Source organism: Oncorhynchus mykiss, chromosome 28, assembly GCF_057628025.1.
Source record: "Oncorhynchus mykiss isolate SJ-2025 chromosome 28, ASM5762802v1, whole genome shotgun sequence".
Taxonomy (NCBI): Eukaryota; Metazoa; Chordata; class Actinopteri; order Salmoniformes; family Salmonidae; genus Oncorhynchus; species Oncorhynchus mykiss.
The window spans coordinates 3393838-3406471 of NC_143049.1; the positions used below are offsets into that span (position 1 = coordinate 3393838).

At 42.5% G+C, this 12634-nt stretch overlaps 1 protein-coding gene across 50 annotated transcripts in view; it reads left to right on the forward strand.

The window, feature by feature from the left end:
• The window catches only part of LOC110508342 (muscleblind-like protein 1), a 101441-nt gene that overhangs the window by 9798 nt on the left and 79009 nt on the right, over positions 1-12634 (forward strand). For 16 of the 50 annotated variants that reach the window (XM_036966997.2, XM_036967003.2, XM_036967005.2 and 13 more), the window contains exon 1: positions 2224-2791. The exons of 19 other annotated variants lie outside the window; for them this stretch is intronic. The gene's annotated coding sequence lies outside the window, so the exon portion shown is untranslated. Of the gene's footprint in view, positions 1-2223; positions 2792-3533; positions 3779-12634 lie in introns of those variants that run through there. 15 more of the 50 variants (XM_036967002.2, XM_090225850.1, XM_090225857.1 and 12 more) reach the window with 2 other exon arrangements.

Genomic DNA, 12634 nt, shown 5'->3' on the forward strand with positions numbered 1-12634 from the left:
TCAGTCGTATATTGCACAAATCTGGCCTTTATGGAAGAGTGGCAAGAAGAAAGCCATTTCTTAAAGATATCCATAAAAAGTGTTGTTTAAAGTTTGCCACAAGCCACCTGGGAGGCACACCAAACATGTGGAAGAAAGTGCTCTGGTCAGATGAAACCAAAATTGAACTTTTTGGCAACAATGCAAAACGTTATGTTTGGCGTAAAAGCAACACAGCTCATCACCCTGAACACACCATCCCCACTGTCAAACATGGTGGTGGCAGCATCATGGTTTGGGCCTGCTTTTCTTCAGCAGGGACAGGGAATATGGTTAAAATTGATGGGAAGATGGATGGAGCCAAATACAGGATCATTCTGGAAGAAAACCTGATGGAGTCTGCAAAAGACCTGAGACTGGGACAGAGATTTGTCTTCCAACAAGACAATGATCCAAAACATAAAGCAAAATCTACAATGGAATGGTTCAATAATAAACATATCCAGGTGTTAGAATGGCCAAGTCAAAGTCCAGACCTGAATCCAATTGAGAATCTGTGGAAAGAACTGAAAACTGCTGTTCACAAATGCTCTCCATCCAACCTCACTGAGCTCGAGCTGTTTTGCAAGGAGGAATGGGAAAAAATGTCAGTCTCTCGATGTGCAAAACTGATAGAGACATACCCCAAGCGACTTACAGCTGTAATCGCAGCAAAAGGTGGCGCTACAAAGTATTAACTTAAGGGGGCTGAATAATTTTGCACGCCCAATTTTTCAGTTTTTGATTTGTTAAAAAAGTTTGAAATATCCAATAAATGTCGTTCCACTTCATGATTGTGTCCCACTTGTTGTTGATTCTTCACAAAAAAATACAGTTTTATATCTTTATGTTTGAAGCCTGAAATGTGGCAAAAGGTCGCAAAGTTCAACGGGGGCGATTACTTTCGCAAGGCACTGTATTTGATAGTAAAGGGGGATGAAAATGAAAACTTTCTGGCAACTGAGAATGAAGTGAAGCTTTTCATGAAACACAATCTCAAGATGACAAGCAAACAGGAAGATACAATCGATTTTTAGCAGCAAAGGGGAGAGAAATCTCCATCCAATTGTAGGTAGGCTAACTCACTACAAAATGAAGGTTGCCTTGATACAACGGGGTAGGGTTCTGAAGAACAATTTGCCCATGAAGTAGTGGAGAGACGACGTACCCTGTACCCCTTCTCTCCAAGCAGAGAAGCAGAATGTTTGTCTCGTGGTCGATAAGTTGAATGTCAACCACCAATTGTGCAAGGACTCGAAGATTACAACGTTGCCTCTTCCACAACATTGCAAAACACTACACATTACAATCCTATATTCGTTACAAAAAAAATGTCACTCATCTTTTTTACTCATGGAATATGGAACCTTGGACTATGTGGACTTATAATGGGGTTTAGATTCATGGAAAGGTGAAAATGGGTGCTGGTAGGCGGAGTCTTTTTTTCTTTTTTTTTAGTGCAGGGGTTCCCACCTTTCAACTTACTCTTGAAAGTTGTAATAGTAGAATGCACTAGTAGAATCCTCTTGTCATGTTAGTCATTGCATACCATCCGAGATATCAAGATGAAATAGTCCATGTCAGCTAACATGTCTAAGTCACTCAAATATCACATGCATACACATCAGACATGGCAAAATCCATAGAATTGCATGAACATTTGCTTTAAAACTGCAACATTTTCTCTGTACCTCATTACAAAATGTTTAGAATTGCAGTAAATAAGCTTTAAAACCTTTCTCTCCACCAACAAGAGGGGTGTGAACAGTTTTTGTCATGAACAGTGCTTGTGCCCATAGAAATAGATGTGGCGCGCAGGATGTTCCCCAATACTGGTTTAAAAGCTTATTTCCTGCAATTCTACACATTTTGTCATTCACAATATATAAACTGAACAGTGACGGACCCAAAATCAAACCTTGTGGAATGCCACATGGGTGACAAACTCTTGACCGATAAAATAGGTTCCAAACCAATATAGAACTGGACCGGAGAAGCCAACCCACCTCTCCAGTCTGTCCAGAAGGACATGATGGTCGACAGTGTCGAATGCAGCACACAGAGAGTTGTTTGGCGTCTGTGTTGGCTGTGAGATCATCTACCACTTTAACTAAGGCTGTGCAGGTCTGACAATCTTTCACCTTCTGTCTCGCCCCTCCCTATTTCTCTCTCCCCCTCTTTCTCTCACACCCTTGAAAATAACAGTGTTGATGTAATAGAGCCAGCAGTTCCTGGTTGTTGGTCTAGTGGGTGGAGCGAGCAGACAGACAGAGAGTGAGCGAGAGAGAGAGAGAGCGAGCAGCCAGAAAGCTGCAGCAGAGAGTCTGTATGATTTGTGTTGCCGGATGCAGTCAGTGCTGCCTCCTCCTCCTCCTCCACTCCTCCTCTCCAGCTGCTGCTACAGTGCAGTCGTCCAGCAAGTGGAGCTCTCCTCTGGCTGCAGTAGCCCGGAGCCCAGAGACACAGCACAGCCACCAACAGGAGCAGGGAAGGGGAGACACTAGCGCACAGAGCCAAGCCAGCAACACACACACACAGAGGCAGGCACTCCTCCTCTCGCACCACACCGTTCTGCGCAGTGCCTTCACTCGTTCGCTTGTTCACTCACTCACCCCTCCGCCAGATTTCTCCCTCGTTTCACTCTGCTCTGCCTGAGAATGGTCCAGCCGGTGCCTGGGGCTCTTCTGTCGTGGCCTGTCTGAACACACACAAACACACACATACTCAACAGACACACGGATGCGCGAGCACAAACCGAACAGCAATGTGAGAGGTAAGGGTTTCCGTTTTACCCTACTCTCTTTTTTTCTCTTTCTCCCTATCTCCCTCTCTGACGAGGCGACTGTCTTTACTTACAGCAGTATGGTCCCGCCTGTTGTAAGGGAAAGATATGCTGGGGTTTGTTAGCTTTAGGTCTATGTGTGTGTTCGCTTTGCGGGGCACTGGGTTAACATCTGTTTGTTATGTCTTGCGCACACACACACACACACACACAGACACAGAAAATGCATACCAGACTAAATACAGAAGGTCACACAATAGCTTCTATAACTTCTTTCTGTGGCGAACGCTAGAAGCAGGAGTGTGTGTGTGTGTGTGGTGTGTGGTGTGTGTGTGTGTGTGTGTGTGTGTGTGTGTGTGTGTGTGTGTATAAGGCTGTGGTTACTCCGGGAAGCAGGAAAGTGGATCAGTAGTTGGGATACACAGGTTCTATTCCCTCTGTCTAACTCAACATGTTGGAAACCAACGGGCCAACCAGAGTGAGGCTTGGTTTACGACTAAACATAAAAAGGCTTGCCTATTTTCTCTAGCATTCCTTTCTCTCTTTCGCTTTACTTTCCTTCGCTCTGTTTTTTCACTTTCTCCTCCCAACTCTGAGCGTCAGCCTGGCGGTGGTGTGGTTTTTAGCATGCACTCTCAGCGTGTGTGTGCTGTGTAAGGTGAACTCCCAGCCTGCTGCATGTAAATGATGTGTGACATGTGTAGCTGCTGCTACCTTATATGGTGAGCGCTGTATTTCAGTACAGTAAAGCCTTGCCAAACATTCCGGGTCGCGGGAGGAGAGAGTGTGTGAGGGGGTGGCTGTGTCTGTGTGTGTGTGTGTGTGTGTGTGTGTGAGTGTTTGCCTGCGTCTCTTTGTGTGTGTCTCACAGAGAGGGAGTAACTGAGAGAGTGCGAGAAAAAGAGAGAGAGAGAGAGCGACTCATTGAATGGAAGCTTTTTAGTTTGTGGCGCGGCACTGTTTATTTGGAGCAGCTAAGTAAGTGAATACTACTTTGAACGGCTGAGAGAGATTCACCAATGTTGTCATTTAACGGGTTTTACATGTGTGTGTTCAAGAGTAAAGTAACCCTGTTGTCTGTGTGTTATGATGAGAAGACATGTACTATAGCATTATGACTGGTTCTGCTGTGAAGGGAGACAGTTGCTGGTAGCTACTAGCTAGCACCATTGGGTCCTCCTTCTCTGGGTTTAGACTTTACAGTCCTGGCCTCTCCACTCTCTTCTCTTCTCCTCCCTTCTGTTCTGTTCGTCTGATGCTTTAAGTTTATGGGCCCTGGCCTCTATTGTCTTCTACTCTCTTATCCTCCCTTCTCCTCTCCACTCAGTTCCCCATTGGTTTCCTCTTGGCGGTGTGTCTGTGGTTGAAGCACCAATGAGGAATTTTGTTGTTGTGAGTTAGATGGTTTGCAGTGGCCCATAGAGATGCACTGCTGATTACGTAGTGGGTTCTGCCTTTCCCTTATGGAATGCTTTTAATCTTTTTTTCATGTCCTTGATTTATACTGGAGATCATGCTGAGATTAAACATCTCTTTGACAAGGGAGAGTCATCCCAAGACAGCTGTATTTATTCAAATGTATTTATAAAGCCCTTTTTACATCAGCCGATGTCACAAAGTGCTGTACAGAAACCCAGCCTAAAACCCCAAACAGCAAGCAATGCAGATGTAGAAGCACAGTGGCTAGGAAAAACTCCCTGGAAAGGCTGGAACCTAGGAAGAAACCTAGGGAGGAACCAGGCTCTGAGGGTTGGCCAGTCCTCTTCTGGCTGTGCCGGGTGGAGATTATATATTTTTATTGTGTTGTGATGTTCAGTTCCTCGTGGAATCATTTGCTGACACATTGCTGTGTGTTTATGTGTGTGTCTCCATGATGTGTGTGTGTGCATTTGTGCGACCATGCATTTTTGCATGTGCTTGTGTGCCTGTGTGTGTATATTTCATAGGTTCAATCATGTGTGTGTGTTTGTGTGTTTGCACATGTGTGAGTGTCTCCCTGTATCTCTCAATGATCTATGCTCTGATCTGAGGACAGGATGAGGTGCCTGAGAGGTTCCCTCTAACAGGCTAAGCCTTCATAGGGCATTTGGGTCTACAGGCATGTTACTACCATGTTACGATTGAGTTTGAACTGAGTTATGCCCCATATTACACCAATATCACACTCAACACCAGGCTGTCATGGCAACGGGTAGCGGTTGATTCGATCGCTGCTATATGGCACAGTCCAAACTGTAATGTTTGTTCAAGGGTTTGGCAAGTTGAATAGTCAAATACTTACTTGCAGCTTACCTGGTTATCGGATTTCATTGTCTTAGTAGTATTATGTCTGGAATGTATGAAAAACATACTGTAGAAGAAATGACAGGCAAGGTTCAGCTGTAGCCTGATCTAAAGACAGCTGTAGTACTCTGTTACTGCAAGGCTATACTGCAAAGCTACTAGTAGAACAATGAATGTCGTATTTTTTTTTACATCTGTAAAAACATCTGTAAAAATCTCAGAAAGAGAAAACATTTTAAACTGACAGTTTACTTCAGTTATCCATTCTCATTTCATGCCAAACCCACCACCGGTGTTCATGTCATTTGACCAAAGCACAGGTTCCAATCCAAGTGCCAATGCAGTTTAGCAAACTCCAATTTACATTTGTTGGATGACATGAAAATAGAGCTCTTTGGCCACACACACCAGTGGTCGGTTTGGTGTCAAAATGAGAATGCATGAACAGAAAAGGACCCCGTTCCTACTGTAAAATATAGTGGTGGATCTTTGATGTTATAGGGCCATTTTGTCCTGGGGCCATTGTTAAGGTCAACGGCATCATTAACTTTACCCAGTACCAGGATATTTTTGCCAAAAACCTGGTTGCTTCTGCCAGGAGGCTGAAACTTGACTTCCATCAAGACAATAACTCCAAACACACATCAAAATCCACAAAGAAATTGTTAATTGGCTACAAATTCAATATTTTTCAATGGCCATCTCAGTCTCCGGACTTGAAACCCATTGAAAATCTGTGGTTTGAATTAAAAAAGGCTGTCAGTCCATAAGAGCAGATGAAGGATATCAAGGATCTGGAAGGATTCTGTATGGAAGAATATCTAAGATCCCTCCCAATGTGTTCTCCAATCTCAGAAAACATTTTAGAAAAAGGCTCAGCAACGTTATCCTTGCAAGGTGATGTATTGAAAGTTATTGAAAACAGGGGTGCCAATCATTTTGACCCCTACCTTTTTGACAAAAAACATCTCTCTGAGCAATTGTGTTAGTATAAAATAATATATATTTTTTGCATACAATATACAGTGCATTCGGGAAGTATTCAGATTCCTTGACTCATAATGACAAAGCAAAAACAGTTTTTTAGAAAATGTAGCTAATTTATAAAAAAAACTAAAACTGAAATATTGCATAAGTTTTCAGACCCTTTACTCTGTACTTTGTTGAAAAACCTTTTTCCAGCGATTACAGCCTCAAGTCTTCTTGGGTATGATGATACAAGCTCAGACACACGGCAGATTTTTACCTTGTCAGCTCGGGGATTCGATCTAGCAATCTTTCGGTTACTGGCCCAACGCTCTAATCACTAGGCTACCTGCCGCCCCAAGTTTCTCCCATTCTTCTCTGTAGATCCTCTCAAGCTCTGTCAGGTTAGATGGGGAGCGTCACTGCACAGCTGTTTTCAGGTCTCTCCAGAGATGTTTGAGTCCAGCTCTGGCTGGGCCACTCAAAGCCATTCATTGTCTTGGCTGTGTGCTTAGGGTGGCTGTCCTGTTGGTTCCAAACTTCTACCATTTAAGAATGATGGAGGCCACTGTGTCCTTGGGGACCTTCAATGCTGTAGAAATGTTTTGGTACCCTTCCCCAGATCTGTGCCTCGACACAATCCTTTCTCGGAGTTCTATGGACAATTCCTGTTTTTGCTTTATCATTCTGGAGTATTGTGTGTAGATTGCTGAGAATTACAATTTGTATAGAGGGCTTCTGTCTATTTGAGCTGGTCAGTCTGTGATGCTAATCCTTTTGAATGCTCCTTTTAAAAAATGTATTGTGTAGTGGAGTTGCATAAGTGTTGCTCTCCACTTTCTGGAGGATCAAGTTTTGAAATCAGTGGAATTAGAATTTGATAGCTAATGAGATGGAGAAAACACCTCTCTCTGGATTACCTCTTCAAACTAAGGTCAACCATGGTATGCCATTCCTGACAGGGAGACTCATCCATCATGCATGATGATGTATACAGGTAAGATAGTCTAGCATTAGCTAGCTACATTTTCAGATATTATATGTTTCTAATTTTGACAAAGTGGTTTATTTCAAGCTAAAGTGTAATGTTAGCTAGCTAACTAATGTTAGCTGGCTGGCTCCCTAGCTGATGTTATTTTTCGTATCCCAGAGCCGTTTGCTTTGCTCACGTGGCGTGTTTGATCTTACACTTTGTTTACCTAGCTAGCTACATGTATTAAGCTGAAGTGTACAACACCCATTGAATATGGCCGGTGTCAGTAAAAGTTGGCAAAAAAGCGTAATGGAATTGTTGCCAGCAGAGCTGGTTAGGCTGTTTTCATGTTATACAGATAAAGCAATCATCGGCCAGTGCGTCAATTGTGCGCTCAGAAACTCCCACAGGATGTAGAATTTGAATTTGAGTGTGAGTGACAGGAAGTATACTTGAATTCAGTGCAATTCAAAGAAATTTAACTCAGTCATGTAACGAGGGTTTTATTGAATCTGAAAGGTCACACTTCCAGATACCAAACAATATATCACTTTTATCTGGAAACAATGCTTAGAATAGCCAATTATATTTCCACCAACCATTTCATTTGTTTGGCTTCTTTTTGAAGGCCTCAGGGTCAACTTGAGGGTTAAACGAATGCAATAACATACAAGTTTTGTTTTCCTTGATCATTAATTTGAAGTTTGTCCTGAAAATCTATTGTTTCAACAAGATTTTATATGCATATATAAAACAACATTTTTTATGTTTTATGGACAATGTTTATTTGTATAGACTTAACTTAATATAGAATAGAAGACAAATTTGAATGTCATTGTATTTCACTGAATTCAGTTCTATTTCCTTAAATTCAGATTTGAATTACAATTCTGTATCCTGTTTACTACTTCAATTCAAATTCAAGAATTGTATTGTAATTCTTGAGGCATTCCCAATTCAATTCTGAATTGAGCTTAACCCTGGTAGGAGGAGAAAAAAATACCATTGTTTTATTAACAGGAACTGTAATGCATGAGGGAGAGAGAAGCAGGGCGCTTGGGAGGGGCTGTGCGTTGTGTGTCTGTGAGAGGGGTAAGAGAGATAGCAACCAAGTTGATTTACGCTGGTAGACTAACTTATTGTTAGTTATTTATCATCTCATCTGATTACATACTACCTGTCTTGACTGCAACAAACCGAGATAAGCTAGTTAAAATAGCTAGCTAGCAAGCTAAGGTTAGCTAGGCTAATTGAGCCTACATAACTTTAACTGTGTGCTTTCTCCCTTTCCTACAATTGGACAACAACAAGATACACTCGCCACTCTCGTGAGTGGCCCTAGTACTGATCCGAGTACATCTTATATCCACCATACAGTTGAATGTAAATGCATTGGCCACAGACAGAGCAATAACAGATCTGTTTTGGTATGTGCAGTTTAATCCCAGACTCTTTAACAGCCACTGAGACACTAATGTAAACGTGAGCCGATAGCCTTCTCATTAGACCATAAGAGAAGCCATTATCCTCCATGTGTCTGTTCATGAGTTTAACACATCCGTGCACCCACACAGTCATTCCGACGGTCACTCACATGGCCACACAGTCGGACATTCACGGCAGCTTAAACACACATGCCAGCATGTGTCTGTGTGTGTGTGTGTGTGTGTGTGCGTCGTTAGTGACTGTGTATGTGGGCCACACAACAGATCTCATTGTCTTCGGATCCTCTGTTTGCTCTCATTGTAATGAATAGCCATTGTTTGTTGTGCGACGCTAACCAAAAACTCTCACTCTCTTGCTCACACAGAGACAACAGACACACACACACACCACTTCGCCCCATGACAAACCAGGCATATGCTGCAAGAGGCAAGAAAAGGGGATCTGATACTGAGGATGGTTATTATGATGATTATTAGGAGTAGATCAAGTAATTTTGTGTGTTTTGTATAATACTCACTGATGATGATGATGATAAGGAGGATGTTGAAGGAAAATATGAAATATGCTATGAGGAAGGTGTTAGACCTGTCCAGTATAAGACCCTGTGCTGTATTGCTGACCTAACCCAGTGAACCCATAAGACCGTGTTTGGTCCCAGACCTGTCCTTGGCCTGCGGTCATCTCTCTGGTCATAAAAGCTCTCAGTCAACATGGGAAGTGGCGTTGTCAAGGAAACAGTGTTTACTCTGGGATATATGGCTCATGGCTGTGTGTCACAGTGGTGTAGAGGCGGCCCTAGATAAAGTTGCAGTGTGAGTATAAGTGTGTGTGTGTTAACTTAACTGAGAATGTGTGTGTGCGAATGTATACGAGTGAGTTTGTGTCAGTGAGTGTGTGTCAGGGTGAGCGAGGGTGATATTGACTTCTGATATTTAAAGCACACCAAACAGCCAGGGCTGCGTTATTGCGTTTCCTCCAATGCCTTCAACTCCGAAGGCCTATCTCAGCACACCACCGCCCTGACTCTGACTCTGTGCTAGTACCACTCCTTTACTGAAGAGCAGGCTGAGGGAAATATAGTGCTGCTGTGTCTTTTTATTTCTGTGAACTGTGCATACAGGCAGCTCTCAGGAAAGCTAGTTTCATTTTGCTAGCACATGCTAATAGTTTGGCTAACATCTCAAATATTTCAGTTCTCTGCTGGCACTATGCATACTTTTCTTCAGACATGCACTTTAATAATTTGTATACTCCATTTTTATGCTTTGGAGGGTGGAAGTATGCAGCTAGAAGCTCGGTTTGTGATTGATGCACAATGTTTAGCAGGGCAAGGCTAATTATCTAGCTAGCATCCAGTTATTCCTCAGGAAGCCTTATCATAACTGTGAACCACACCCTTGGTTTTTGTTGACTGCGAGGCAGTGATAGTGGTTTAGTCACAATGGCAACTCCTATACCTTCCTGCACAATTCGAATGTAGCCTCGAACGCTGTAGCTTTCCATGTTGTCAGGCTGTCCCCCTCTGAGTCAAAATAGTAGGCTACGCTACATAATGGTTGTCACCTCACCTCCATAGCTTATGAACCTTGTTGATAAATTTTATAGATAAGGACCTTGTTTTGATTTAATTAGATATATTCTAACACTAAAACCTATTGGCTCCATACTTGCAAACATTAGAAAAAGTTTAAACTTGAAATAACTGTCCAGTGAAAATCTCACTTTAAAGTTTAATATTCTGTTATGTTTTTGACCCATCCTATCCTTTGTGGCCAAAGCATGAAACCCCCATTTGTATCCCAAACAGACTGTTTAAACAATGCTTGCTATTTCCTCATAGAGGATGAGCTGGCTAATCAGCAGTCTACTCGCATGATTATCTTTAATGACCGGTATATCCAAACACCATTCTGTTGTTGGGGTATGCACACACCCTTCTGTTGTTGGGTTACGCACACACCATTCTGTTGTTGGGGTACGCACACACCATTCTGTTGTTGGGGTACGCACACACCCTTCTGTTGTTGGGGTACGCACACACCATTCTGTTGTTGGGGTACGCACACATCATTCTGTTGTTAGGGTACGCACACACCATTCTGTTGTTGGGGTACGCACACGGGTATGCACACACCATTCTGTTGTTGGGGTACGCACACATCATTCTGTTGTTGGGGTACGCACACACCATTCTGTTGTTGGGGTACGCACACACCCTTCTGTTGTTGGGGTACGCACACACCATTCTGTTGTTGGGGTACGCACACATCATTCTGTTGTTAGGGTACGCACACACCATTCTGTTGTTGGGGTACGCACACGGGTATGCACACACCATTCTGTTGTTGGGGTACGCACACATCATTCTGTTGTTGGGGTACGCACACACCATTCTGTTGTTGGGGTACGCACACACCATTCTGTTGTTGGGGTACGCACACGGGTATGCACACACCATTCTGTTGTTGGGGTACGCACACACCATTCTGTTGTTGGGGTACGCACACACCAATCTGTTGTTTGGGTATGCACACACCATTCTATTGTTGCGGTATGCACACATCATTCCATCAGAGAAATTCTGCTTTTTAATATACTGAATTGCCATTTTTTGGAAGGAAATATATTTCACTCATATTGTAAGTCATATTTCAGAGAAATTTGGAAACACTGGACAGTTACTTTAAACTTTTTTTCAATATCCGCATCAGCCGATTATTATCGTCAATGTAGTTGTACATAATAAAATGCTTTGTTGATTGCTAGGGATAAAAATATGATTATTGCTTGCTACATTTGAAACGAGGTCTAGTTATGGCCACAACCGGACTAGATTGTGAACGACTCTTGGCGGAATGCATTGCTTGACTGCCATGAGGGTGATAAGTACAATGTTGTTCGCGAACAGCAGCCCCCAAAATGATTTGTTCTCGAATTCGAGTTTGTTGAGCTGTTGACTGTGTATGTTTTGGTTCCACAAAGCTGTGTCCATCATAACATTCAATAATCAATTAGTTGCATTCATTCTTGCACTATGTGATTAATTATCAGTTCTAAACATGTATTTTTCTTCTCTATGCTCATTATCCCTGTGAGCATATGACAGACAGAGGAAGAGGCGAAGTGAGAGGATATAACCTGTTATGGCATGGCCATTGTCATTGAGGGCTTCCATCATACAAAGATGTGTCCTCTATCTCTATGGCCTGCCCTGTCATTGGCTAGAATTGTCCCACCTGATCTCGCCTCTTCCCGTCTTTGAGGACATGTATTTATTTATGTATTTCCATTGTTAAAGCGGTCACTTGACTATCTTGTCAATATAACAGACAATCTTTGATATCTCCCAGCCCTACTCTCCATCTCTATTTCTCTCTATTTACTCCATCCTTCCACCAGTCTATGTGACCTTGCACCAAGTTCTGAGACCTTGGAGCTCGAGGGACTGTTACCGTTAAGGATTCTGGGACAAAGCAGACCAGACAGTCATATTGAGGGCACAAAGATGGAGAAGTGTAAATGACTGTGTGTGTGTGAGCGCGCACGTGTGTTTTTCGTATAGACGTGTCCTTGTGTGTTGATGGGAGACAGTTGAAGGAAATAGACAGTAATATAATTAAATGCAGGGAGTCGTGAAGTAAGTGACATGAGATGTCTTTGAATAAATATATCAGTAGCGGTAAAGGAGCGCTGTCCAGGCATGATAGTGACTTAGTGAGGCTTATTTATCCCATCGTCTCTGAATAATGTTGTATATGGAACAGTTACCTATCAAAGGCTGTTTGGGTCAGTCAACGTCTTGTTATTTAACGTTTCAAATAACACTATTTGATGCATCAAATAAACTAATGGTCCAATCAGGACTTGAATATGACTGCATGTCACTTAATACTTTAACATGATTATTTTACGTAGTGCTTACACTATCACTCGTATTTCATATGTAACAGTAATTCACTGGGACGTATGCTATGATGCTGGTAAAGCTTTGTCTTGCGTGCCTGTGCGGCAGACACACCATCTCTTGGTCTACAGGTCAGAAAACAAACTATAGCTAGCTGATGGATGCAAATAATATTCTCCCCCCAAAACATAGCTACTGAAACGGATTATGTTTTTTTTTCTATCTAGTTAGTTAGCTAACTATCTAGCTAGGTGTCATCATC